Source organism: Diabrotica undecimpunctata, chromosome 7 (genome assembly GCF_040954645.1).
Source record: "Diabrotica undecimpunctata isolate CICGRU chromosome 7, icDiaUnde3, whole genome shotgun sequence".
Taxonomy (NCBI): domain Eukaryota; kingdom Metazoa; phylum Arthropoda; class Insecta; order Coleoptera; family Chrysomelidae; genus Diabrotica; species Diabrotica undecimpunctata.
The window spans coordinates 106,705,773-106,719,170 of record NC_092809.1 but is presented as its reverse complement, the minus strand read 5'-3'; the positions used below and the strand labels follow the sequence as shown (position 1 = coordinate 106,719,170).

Below are 13,398 nucleotides of genomic sequence, written 5' to 3'. Positions count from 1 at the left end.
TTTCTCAGAGATTTGATAGCTGTTATTTTCTCCGTTTTGGAAGGGGCCTCGCAAGATATACGCAAGTCTACATTCTGCGAGTTTTCGACAATTTCATCTGCATTTTCTTTCCATGTCTTTCCATGTTCTTTCCATTCTTTCCAAAAAATGCTCTTTCCATCTCTCTACTTGGTCATTTTCTGTAGTAAGTAATTCGCTTGTCTTGGATCTTACAATCTTTAGACAGTTGGGCTCATTTTTTGTTAGTAGTCTAGTAATTTGGTATAGCTTTCTAGTTCTGTGTTGTTGTGCAGGTGTCCTCATATGCATAATGTTTCTCATTATATGTCCTATCTCGGACACATAATGAGAAACGGCACTAAATACAGATTACCAAAAATAATCCTTTAAGGCAAAATATTCGAAAAGCTAGGAATTTAGAGAAGAAGAATATCATGGTTAAAAAACCTGAGGAAATGGTTCTTCACAACAACAACTAATCTATTTAAAACATCAGTTAATAAAATAGTTATAGCCAGAATGATCGCCAATATTCGAAACGAATAGGCACCAAAAGAAGAAGAAGCTTAAAAGCATGTATATATAGTATAAAAATACATATATACATAGTTCCTGGCTTTGGAAGCGTACATCTGTTCAACTACAGAAAGCTTTTCTTATAATGAAATGCTCTGAAATTTATTACTTAGGTGATCAACCATTGGTCGTAACTGATGTAGCCGATCTCGATCTGGATTTTTTTGAGTTGGTATTATCGTTAAAGTCTACATATTTTCATATAAATTCAAATATGTTTTCATTTATGACGTTCTTTATTTGATGATACCCTAATGATTGAGACCAATAACTACGGCAATTGGGAATATGAACCAACCTAAATACTGTTTTATATCAATTAGTCCAGTTGGTTTACTGTGATTTATTTGTGTTAAATATAGATTGGATTCTGTAACTATTTTGACTATTAGTAATTTATCAAAAAGGTAGTTGAAGAAAGCAAAAATGTAGACAACTCCAAAGATTATTGGAAAGTCTATTTTTTCCGTTGAAGGTCTTGATTTGATTGATTTTTTTTTCAGGCTATATTCTTACTTCGTATCGTAAGAGACTTTTAAGGGCCATACAGCAACAAGATTCCAGCTGACTGTTCTAAGTTTGCATTTTCAGGACTTTTTCAGATTCACTTATATCTAAATTATCGTAATTATTCCAAAAATTAGCTGCTATTCTTCTAATTCCCTTTCTGTCAGAGGTCTACTGGTAATCATAATTACCCTGCAGAAAACGCTATGTATCAGATCTGATCTTCTTTGGTTGGCAACCATCATGGCAATTCGCACTTTCGATACCGCTGCTCTAATGAGGTCAGCAGAAGTGCAGTTAAACCAAGCTCTCAAATTGTTTAGCCAGGAGATGCGTCTTCTTCCGCTACTCCTTCTACCCAGTATTCTTCCTTGCATTATTAATTGCAACAAGTTATAACGCTCGACACTCATGACATGTCCCAGATATTGCAGTATCAGATCAGTCAGATCTGATACAAACTTAATAATTATGGAATTTTGTCTACAATAGGGTAACATCAAAGTAAATAATAAAATATATAGCTTGCTCTTATCTTTACATTTGACAAACTTTCATCCAAAGTAGAATTACATTAACGATTTACTAAAAACAATGAAAATCTAGCGACACTTTTGATACATTCTCAATACAAGTTGAATATGGAGGATGTATCTAATATGCTACACATCGAAATAAAGGAATTGTTGTTAAATTTAATATACTGTAGCTGAAAATTGTTTTGTAGCAAATCTGCTACATTGTGCAGTAGAGTTATTATGTAATAATAATAAGTATCAACATAAATAATTTCTGCGACAGTCGATTTATAATCCACTAAAGACTGGTCAAATGATTCATATTATAGCCCAGTCGTTAGAGAGTTGACCCCTAAAAATCGTACGAACAATCTGAAATTTGCCGAGAATATTAATTTTGGAACCCTAAAAAACATACAAAAAAGTTTACAAGTTTTACCCCTGGGCTTCCCCCTAAAATCCCCCTCGAAAGGGAATAAAAAGGCATTCAAATCGATTTGGCAAGAATCTATGCCGTGGAAAAAAATGTTTTAAATAAAAAATGTAGCTGAGATAATTTTAAACAAAAATGTTCATCATTTTTTGCGTAGAATGAACCGTTCTCTCAGAAACAACGCTTGAACCGACCGTCGATTTTGAATGTCAGTTACGCGCGCAAATTCAATGGTCAATCAAATTTTTATCAGCCCCACGGTAAAAATTCGATATCTTTTGATCCAAGTGTCCTATCGACAAAAATCAAGATGCGTTTTAAAGGTAAGAGTGCAGCTTTCGTATGCATTTTTTGTATTTTTGTCGCGAAAAAACTCAGTTTTTATAAAGCTATCAAATAGATAAACGTGGCGCGATTTTTGCCATTTTTTACTATTCTCGTGAGATCAATAGAATTGATCACAATCATTGACAAATCATAGTATAATTTCATTTTTAGAGATCAATCTTTAAAACATATGACATCAAATTTCAATTTTGATTTGTGGTAACAAATATGAGGCATTTGGAATATGATGACTAAAAACGAGGAATTTAATGTTTTACATTACAAACCATCGCACGTCACGGGAAATGCCTCCAAGAAAACGGTTTTGTGTGTAGTTTATATCAGAAGTTTGGTTCTTTTAAAAAACGTACTAGTGTAACTAAAAAAAAATGTTTTAATAAAAGTTTTAGACCGTTTGTTATGTGAAAGTTTAAATTCAGCGTTTTTTAAGCATATTTCAATTGTCTCACATTTGTTGCCAAAACTCAAAACCAAAATTTCATGCTGTAGGTTTTGAAGGCTAGGCTCTAGTAATTAAAACTTTATAGTGGCCAGTCAATGAAAGGGATAGATTGTATTGATGTCATGAGTATCATAAAAAAATGGAAAAATCACGTTTATTTATTTAACACATTTATAAAATTTGAGTTTATTTTCGGCAAAATACAAAAGTGGAGTACGAAAGCTGAACTTCTTACCTTTAAAAAGAATCTTGATTTTTGTCGATAGGACACTTTGATCAAAAGATATCGATTTTTTTACCATCGAGTTAATACAAATTTTATAGAACATTGATTTCGCGCGCGTAACTGACATTCAAAATCGACGGTCGCTTCAAGCGTTGTTTGTGAGACAACGGTTCATTCAACGATTCTTGGTAAATCGATTTTTTACTGTTTTTACCCCTCTACGAGGAGTATTTTAGTGGAAAGCTAGGGGGTAAAAGTGGTAAACTTTTTTGCATCTTTTTTAAAGTCCTAAAATAAAAATTCTTGGCAAAATTCAGCTTGTATGATTTTTAGAGGTTCAATGACATTTTCGTCTCCGACGACTGGAGTATTACGTGGATATTCTTTTTATGTATTTTTTAAAATCTTATTTGTATCTAAACACAAACTTTCTTTGGTTGCAGGTATGGTCATTGGCTCGACAACAGTGGCAAATAATGGGCAAAGTGCAAGAGAAACAAATATACAGTGTGAGTGAAGAACTCTCGGATGCAATCTGTTGTACATTTGTGTAAATGCATTTATTTATATCTGTGATAAAGAACAAAAGAATGTCTTGACGACAGCGGAGATGAAGAATTTCGGCGACGAAGGAACCGTTCTAGAAGTAGTTTCTGAATTTTAGAAATTACTTGCACTTTAAATTTGTAAATTGTTGTGTACCATCACGAAACGGATCTGGGAAAGGACTAAAAAAGTAAATTAGAGTAACTAATGGTTACGTTAAATTAAAATATCTTTTTAATGAAAAACGATTTCCTCTGTTAAGATTTTGAAATGTTATGAACGTTCTCGAGAGTTTATATGAAATAAATAGGTTTTGAAGTACTCAAGTACTCTGTTCTTTATTATTTTTAATACCCATCTAAAGCAGTCAAGTTACATTGATCACAAATTTGCCATTCCAATTTGTTTACAATATGTGCAAGGGAACTGCAATATTCTGTAAGATGTATATCATTGTCAAACTGATATTCTCTCCGCGCCTCTTAAGTTTAGTGAAAAAAACGTTTTAATCATCCTGTCACTCTTGGTAAACTCACGATCTTATTGTAAAATCTAGTTATTTATTACTTTTGTATTTCTATGCCAGGCTTGGCATATATGATTTGATTAGTAATAATGCACTAGTAATTAAAAAAAAATGGTCTAAATATATCAACCATTTCATAACGAGATTGTTTGTCACATCAATTTCCAGGTTCACAGTATCCGAGAGACCACAGTAAAGGCACTGATCGGACTGAGTCCTCCTAAACCTGAAACGGTAGCTGTGGAAGCAGACATGGCCTGTGAGCATTTGCGTCAGATAATAATCCAGCTGCCTATGCCCACAGACCACCCAGCTTTGAAGGTTCGGGATTAGTGACTTCGACGACTTCGTCCACTCCGCCGCATCAAGTGTTGTTTCCCACTCTTACTGCCTTTGACCTATTGAAACTACTCAATGCCAGTCTTATCTCAGTCATCACTCGCTCTCCAATTGTCCGCCCTCAAATATTCTAGTATAAAATATTTAGAAAACTGATTCTTTGGAACAGAATCAATATAAGACGGAAGGGCTAAACTTAACGCTGGAGTTTAGCAAGTACATAAAATTCTTTTCAGCTTACGGCTAATTTTATGAAGGGTTTATAGCTTAGAGTCCTTGATAAACATTGACTTCCATCAAAAGATCCTTCCAGCATTCTCTATTCAGGGCTAGTCTTTTCTATGTCAGTCCCTATTCTCAGTAATTATATCAAATCACATTCTTAAATTCGGATGTTGATATTTTGTATTTCCCTTAAATATCTTGGTCAGTTTACCAGTCGCGAAGAGGCGAGCACTCTTCCTCCCGATAAGAGTAAAAGAAGAGTAAAAAAATGTTTGGTCTTCTTTGCTTTCTTTTCGTATTACCTTCTTGTTGAAGGTAGTACTGCCGTCGTATTTGTTTACGACAAATTACTGATCTGTAGTCTTTAGTGCCTCCTAATATTTTAGTCTCAAAAAGAGATAAATTTAACATAAACCTTGAATATTTTTTGTAATCTCTTACATTTAATTCTCTACACCTATAAACGTAAATGTTATGTTGTGCTGTGCATCTTCAATGAACGAAATAAAAAAGTAATATCAAGTGTTTATCTGATTTTTTTAATTATAGTAGGTACTCTACTTTACTCCTTAAACAAATAGTCCAAACTTGATCCAAAGATTTATAGCACGTAATGATATAATATGAAAAGTCTTTAATCTTAATTTTGTAGCTTAATCATAAACAATCTTATTAAATTAAAGCTATTATATGGTCATGAAACAAGCATAATTGAACACATAATTTACATATTTCTTACCAAAAAAATATTATGATACACTATTAGTATATAAACCAAAGGCAATCGATCAACTTTAAGTCAGCGCTAACTACTTTACTGGTAAAGATTTAAATAAATCGGTTTTATAAAAAACGTTGGGTGTGGTTATTCGCTTTAAGCCATGTGAAAGTCATTAAAAACGTAGGCTTAAGCATTTTTACAATTATATATTTAATTGCTTATTAAACATTTACAATTAATCAAAATAGCAGTTTATGCAAAATGGTAAAACCAATAATAGAAAAATAAAGTAATTTCAACGGTTAATTGCTATTTAAAGAATAATATCGTAACAGTTTTTAGTTTTTTTTATGCTATTTTTTCAGCTTTATGCTTCCGTCTCCTCGTCGGAGGTTGGAAATCAATTGGCGACTCTAACTTTATTTACAGCTGTTTCGATTGTTGTAAGTCCAAACCAATTTCGTAAGTTCTTCAGCCAGGATATGCTTTCTTCCCTTGGCACTTGACTGGCATGCCTTTTATTTTTCCTGATAATGATTTGCAGCATTATGGACTAAGGTTCTCTGATACCGTGTTCAAAGTATTCAAGCTTTCCTGTTTTCAGGGTGCAGATTATTTCTTCTCTTCTTTTATTCATATATTTTTAACATGCGACGGTGACACCACCTTTTTGGCCCCAAGGTTTTCGATTTGAATTTTCCTGATTGTCCAAGCCTCTGATACATAAAGGAGAGTTGGAAGAACGTAACAGCATTCTTATTCGGAGTCTTGCGTTGGACATTTCTGTTCCCCCCGACGTTATCCTTTAAAATGACCATCAATTCGGTTGTTTTAAAATTAATTTTCAATCCATAGGTTTTACGTAAAACAGTTGAATCTCTCTACAAGTGTTTTTAAATCCTCAAAGTTATTTGCTACAACAACTGTGTGGTCGGCGTATCGCATGCTGTTAAAAATCTCTCGATTAATAGATACACCCTCACTACCATCGTTCACCTATTCGTGGAAAATAGATTCATTGTATAAATTAAATAGAAGACGAGAGGGAACACATCTCTGCCTGACGCCACCCAAAATGTCTATTTGTTCAGAGAAGTTATAATTATTTGTTTCTTAATTATTCAAACATTTCGGCTGTAAATGTTCATGCCTTTTTATGAGTTTGTGGTGGCTTTATCGAATGCTTTTTCAAAGTTTATAAAGCACACATAGATTTCTAATTCATATCCAAATACCTTTGCGCCAATACATTATTACCAAACAACGCCTGTCTAATGTCCATGTCTCTTCTAAATCCTTCTTGATTTTCTCTGATTAAAAGACTCTACTTTCTTAAATATTCTGTTCAAACTATCTACAAGAAAAACCTTTAACCTTCTTGTGAAAGTTGAAGCTTCATATGTTCGTATTCTTTAATTTCTTCACATTTCCTGCGAATCTAGTCTTCCTTGGGAGATTTTTTAAACTAGTTTTTTGATCTTTTGGTGTGTTTCTTTGTATATAATTGGATCTTGTTTATTTATTTATTTTTTTTTCTCCATAAATTTAAGATTTCGTCTGTCATTCAGTTGTGTTTTGCTTGTCACTCTGTCAATTAATTTTCTTCTCTTGCCATTCTGTCACTATGGCATTTTTAATATCGTTCCATGCTTTGTCTATTTTGGAATCATCTTGACAGCTTCATACGAGCTAAATATTCTATTTATTTTTTTGCTGAGCTTCTTGCCGAATATCAGGATTCTTTAATTTTCTCATGGTATCATTTATTTTTTAGAGAAAAAGCACGGTTGTAAAAGTAAGTACTAACATAACACTAACCACGTTGGGGTCATTCGTCGAGGAATAGAGCCAAAAGAGGGGTGGATGGGATATGATTGGCAAGACAATTGAATCGAAATGCAAATACAAATAAGTTAGATCGTTTAGTTTTATAAGGATGTCTGTCCGTCAATGAATTAGTGCTGTCAAAACTATAACAAACCTTTATAGATTATTAACAGAAACTATAACATTTCTGACAAATGTCCAAAAAACTATGTTGTAAATTATGAAACTTAAAGTATTTACCTTCAGTTCCAAGAGAACTAGAAAGGTCTCCGAAGTATTATATAGGGAGAAAATAAATTTTGCCAGCAGATCCTTCACATGGCTGCCTTACTTCTATCCATAAACTGTGTTAATATGTAGTTCATATTATCGCAATCTTTAATTAATATGTGTTCTTGTTTTAGTATTCATTATTATTTGAAGATTATCAATACATATATAAATACTATACATGATGACACAATACATAAAGACTTAACATATTATATTACAAGTGCAAATCACAGAATCATTCTAGTTGTATTTCTGGTTTCACCTCTTTTATTGTTATGTTCTTTTTGAATAATTAGACAATTGTTGTGTATAAAGAATACCATATCATGGATTTGTAAGATTCTATTATTAACTAACATTATTTTTGTTGGCTTCGAGCCTAAAGTTGTAAATTATTTTATCTGTTTGTAAATAGTTCAATGTATAGAAGGATATTATGATTATGATTGTCTTAATTAAATCATTAACAGAGACTATATCATAAATGATTTGTGTTTTATTTTAACCCTATTTCCTTAAAAAAAATTTGTGTTACATTTTGTTAAAACAGAAGAATAAAATGTTTTCTACAATGAAGCAAATTAGGACGTACAAAAGTATCACCAAAAAGAATATTGAAGAGTAGTATGACGACACAGATTCGATGACGTGGTTTAATAACCATATTAAGATCTTCTTCTTAAAGTGCCTATCCGTTCCGGATGTTGGCGATCATCACGGCTATCTTTACTTTATTTATTGCAGCGCGGAACAGTTCAGTGGTAGTCGTGTTATACCACTTTCGTAAATTTTGGAGCCAGGAAATGCGTCTTCTTCCCGGTCCTCTCTTACCATTTACTTTCCCTTGGAGAATCAGCTGGAGAAGGCCGTAACGTTCTGGATTTCTCATTACATGTCCTAGATATATAGAGGATAATCATTATCATATTAAGATGATAATGATTATCCTACACATCGATGAGATTTTTTAACTGTTTTCTCTGATATTTGTCTGTTACCGCAATAATTACACTTGCATTAAATTCCGATTCCTCTTTTCTAAAAATTATTATACCTTATAATATGTCCACCTTAGTCTTCTTAACTGCTTGTTTTCCAGCACCTGATTATACGCATTTCCTACAATTATTTCCGGGACTATATATTGTATGCTACATTGTTTTCTACTATGAAACAAATTAGGACGCACAAAAATATCACCAAAAAGAATATTGAAGAGTAGTATGACGACACAGATTCGATGACGTGGTTTAATAACCATATTAAGATGATAATGCTTATCCTACACATCGATGAGAATTTTTAACTGGTTTCTCTGATATTTGTCTGTTACCACAATAATTACACTGGCATTAAAATCCAATTCCTCTTTTCTAAAAATTAATATACCTTATAATATGTCCACCTTAATCTTCTTAACTGCTTGTTTTCCAGCACCTGATTATACGCATTTTCCTACAATTATTTCCGGGACTATATATTATATTGTATGCATTTTGCCTTTCTCTTGAGAGTGTTATGCATTCGGCTTTCTCCCTATCTTGATCCAAATTAAGGCCACAAATAGATTATTTCGAATATGCCTTTTTACATGGAGTTCGATCTGCGACATACATTAGTTCTTCTACGCGTTTTATTGCCCATTCTAGATATAATAAAACAAAAATATTACTGCGAGTAAAAAAAAGTAATTTGCCTACTGAGGATGTAATATAAACAAGCACAGGGTTTTTGGAACATGTAATTAGATGAGAAGTAGATAAATAAATTTACATGGGTAAATTCTTGATATATTGGTAAAATAAAGATATTCTTAACATTGGCTTTCTAGTAAGCTTGGATTTACAGTTTACTTAAATCTCAATCGATCCTGACTACATGTTTTCTCGATAGAGACCGCTATTAGCATATACTGTTATATTATGTTATTATAATTACCAACTGGATACCGCATTTTAGTTCAGTTCTGTCTTCACAAGTCTCCCTGATGAGAGGTAGACCTCGGTGAGAGATTAAACCGAAACGCAACTGTCTATATATATTTAGAAGTAGATAAAGTTACTGCAATATCGATATATCATGAACATCCAATCTGGAAAAACCAGCACCTTAGTGCATGCTATAAGTCTCGTAATTTACAAAGCACGCGACCAATAGTATGGAACAGAGACAAAATATAACCTGGATTACCTTCTGGATTAATAAACCAGCACCTAGCCAAGGAACTATGGTTGCCAAAAGAGGTTGGAATCAGTGTTTCAGCAGAATGACAATTAAATGAATTTCACAGAAACTTCTTGTAAAGCATATCGGTTTGGAATGTTGGCTACCATCATGCCAATCTGTACTTTGCCCCCTGCTGCTCTGAAACTATTTGTGGTTGTTGTGTTGAACCACGTACGTAGATCCTTCTGCAAAATTAGTTGCAGCAATCCATATATTTGGCTGTTCCTCATGATGTGATCGAGGTATTCGATTTTGGCTGTTTCTATTGTGGTTAACAGCTATATTTATTTTGCTTGCTTTGGATTCGATTGGAGCCACATTTAGAAAGCCTTAATTTTCTTGCAGGTAGCATCTGTGAGACTCCATAACTCAACTCTTTACAACAGTATAGGAAAGATATAACATCGTAGTAACCTGATTTAAATGGATATTTATAAATCATGACATTTGAATAATGGAGCCATTTTTTGAAATGCAGATTTTACTTTCTCTGTCCTACTTTTGATTTCTAGGAAAAGGTCCCAATTTTCATTGACGTTTATACTAAGGTGAGTGTATGTTTAACTCTTTCTATTGTTTGAACATTCACACTAATCCGTCGACTTGATGTTTAGTGAAAGTCTATATCTTCTGTGATCCTCTTTATTAAACTTCGGAAGGGCTTTAGCGAATACTGCCGTGTATACATTCCTGTCGGACACACACAGAAACTGCTAGCATGAAATTTCCGTTGCCTTCAGGATGATGATGTTGATGAAAATGAATCCGGTATCTACATCAGCAATTGCACGTGAATCTCTTTACTTTCCTTGAAACGTTATGGGGTAGTACGTTATAAAATTTATGTAATAGATATTCTCACAAAACTGCATTTATCTACTTAAGCTAACGTTTATTTTTCAAATAGGTAAAAGAAATAAAATAAGACTTACAATCAATAAATTTGTTTGTTTTTCAGTTGGCATGCCAAATATTGTCGTTAAATTGTTTTGTTAGTTGTACGAGTAGTATTGATCTTCCAGTTATAGATAAATCTTTCTTGGCTTCACTTTAGGTTCGGGCCGCATAAGGATCCAGAGTATTTCCGAATTTTATATAAACGTAGACCTCCTAAAAATTTTTGTAAATCCACAAAACATATTGTATTTCATCAACTATAGGGCTGTAAAGTGGGAATATATTCTTGTTACATTACCACTTTAGTTTGTTCTGTATAATATTCAATATATTCTGGTAAGTAATTTGGTGTCTTCTTCAAGTACCGTCTGCGTTTATTGAATATTAGATATATAGGTTGGGCTCTTTTTCTTTTTACGGTTAATAATAGTTTTCTTTCGAATTTTTCTAGGATCTTCCTCACTTATTATATGTTTTTTTTTTTAATTTTTGTAAAATTTTTAAAATTCTTCTAAACGTCCATTTCAAATGTTTTAAATCTGTTCATGGTACCTAATAATAAAGTCCCAGTTTCAACGTCTTCTAATAGAACTAAGTGCATACATGCTTTAATAAATTGGTATCTTATGTTTAAATTCAAAGTTAAGTTAAATAGTAAATTCTGCATCCTTTAAAATATTGCTCTAGATTAATAATTTAAGTTCAATCTTCCACATCAGGATTAATCATTCTTACGATTCAACAACGAATGTATCTGAATTTGTCAACATTGTCTAATACCAATCAATATATAGCATCAATTTGGCATCAGTAGTTAATAATTAGGTAATAATGATAAATTTCTTTATTAAAAAAATATAAGACGATAGGGACAATATTATCCGTTTACTGAAAATAAGGTAATATCATTGATACCAATTTTTGCCGCTTCTCCATTATCATTCATTTTTGAAAGTTCTCAAACTAGTCTCGTAGCATTCTAACAATTAGCTGTATTTTTTGAAGATTCACTTCCATATATTTTATCTTATACCATTATTTGCATTTCCAACTTTCAAGGCCATCTCTTCGGTCCAAAGGAGCATATTATTTGGCGTGTTATGTGCATCCTTAATCTTTTTATTAATCATCCACTGTTTCACTAATGATACGTTTATCCTGCTGGCCACTCAAGGATTCTGAACATCGATCTCCAACCAAAGCTCCTAGGTCGGCTTCCTTAATAATTTGAAGCATAAATGAAAATACAGAAGACCACACATCTGATCATCCTTATTTAGATGTCAAAATATAAACAACTTCACTATTGATTCGTTTATCCTGCTTAACACTCAAGGATTCTGAACATGGATCTCCAACTAAAGCTCCTAGGTCGGCTTCTTTAATATAAGGTCTCCCAATAAGAATGTCCTGATGTTTTTTTTAAACGAAAACTGTAAAAATTGGCTGTAAATAAAAAAAAATTTATTGTAAAATATAATAGATAACAATTATGTTCCGAATAACACATCATTCAAATGTCCACCGCGACTACGTTTGCAGGAGCGAATCCGATGAACCCAATTTTCGGTCACTATGCAAAATATCCGCATTAATCTCACGAATGGTGTGCTCTATGTTCCTCTTCAAGTCTTCAATAGATTGTGGTTTGTTCACATAGACCAATGACTTAACATAACCCCATAAAAAATAATCTAACGGTATTAAATCGCAGCTTCTTGGAGGCCAAGCATTTGGTCGAAGTTGCTGAATTCTCCTGGGATCTCTGGCATTAAGAGAAATCAATGTTTCCGGGAACTTTTCCTTTAATAAATCAATGGTTGGGGCAGTAGTGTGACATGTGGCACCGTCCCGTTGGAAAAACATGCCATCAAAATCCATTTCATCCAACTAAGGCCACAAAAAATCCCTTATCATCGTTCGATACCTTTCACCGTTGACTCTTACAGCATGTTCGAAAAAATAAGGTCCGATAATGCCACCATGCCATAAACCGCACCATACAGTGACTTTTTCTGGATACAAAGGCTTCTCAAGAATCTCATGTGGATTATTTTCATTCCAAAAACGACAATTTTGCTTATTCACAATGCCGTTTAACCAAAAATGAGCTTCATCGCAAAAAGTTTATTTTTTTGAAAAAATCGTCATTTTCGAGTTTGTCTAGAGCCCAATCAGGGAACAAACGATGCTTATGATGGTCAAGTGGCTTCAGTTCTTGAGTCAGAACAATCTTGTAAGGGTGTAGGCCTAAATCTTTTCTCAGAATTCGCCAAGTTGTCATTCTGGTGGGTCCAAGTTCTTGAGAACGACGTTTACGGACACATTTGAATTTTCCGCTACACTGGCTCTTACAGCAGGAATATTGTCCTGAGTTCTTGCATTTCGCCGTCTAGTTGGTGGTTTCCACGATTCGACGAATTTCACGCACATCAGGACGATGATTTGGTCCATAACTTTCACGTAATGCACGATAGGTATTCACAAAAGAACGATTATTAGCATAAAATTTTAGGATAATTTCCAAACGTTGTTCAAGCGTATATCTTGCCATGGTAATTTGGAATCATCCCGTTTTAGATGTTAAAATATAAATAAAGACAACAATATAAAAGATAAGTAGTGAGTACATAGCCTCAAATATATGTGACTCATTTATTTAGTCTCCGTCAAAGATTTTCAAACTTAAGCGAGAAATAAATTCTCAGATTTTTTTGTTCTTCAAATTGAGTATTATTCTTTGGGCAATTTTTAATTTGGTATTCATT

General features: G+C 33.1%; 1 protein-coding gene across 3 annotated transcripts in view; it reads left to right on the top strand.

The window, feature by feature from the left end:
* ara (araucan) overlaps positions 1-7,985 on the top strand; it is a 335,452-nt gene extending 327,467 nt beyond the window's left edge. For all 3 annotated transcript variants that reach the window (XR_011951429.1, XM_072537947.1, XM_072537948.1), the window contains one exon: positions 3,494-7,985. The gene's annotated coding sequence lies outside the window, so the exon portion shown is untranslated. The remainder of the gene's footprint in view (positions 1-3,493) is intronic.
* Positions 7,986-13,398: the final 5,413 nt, after the last annotated feature.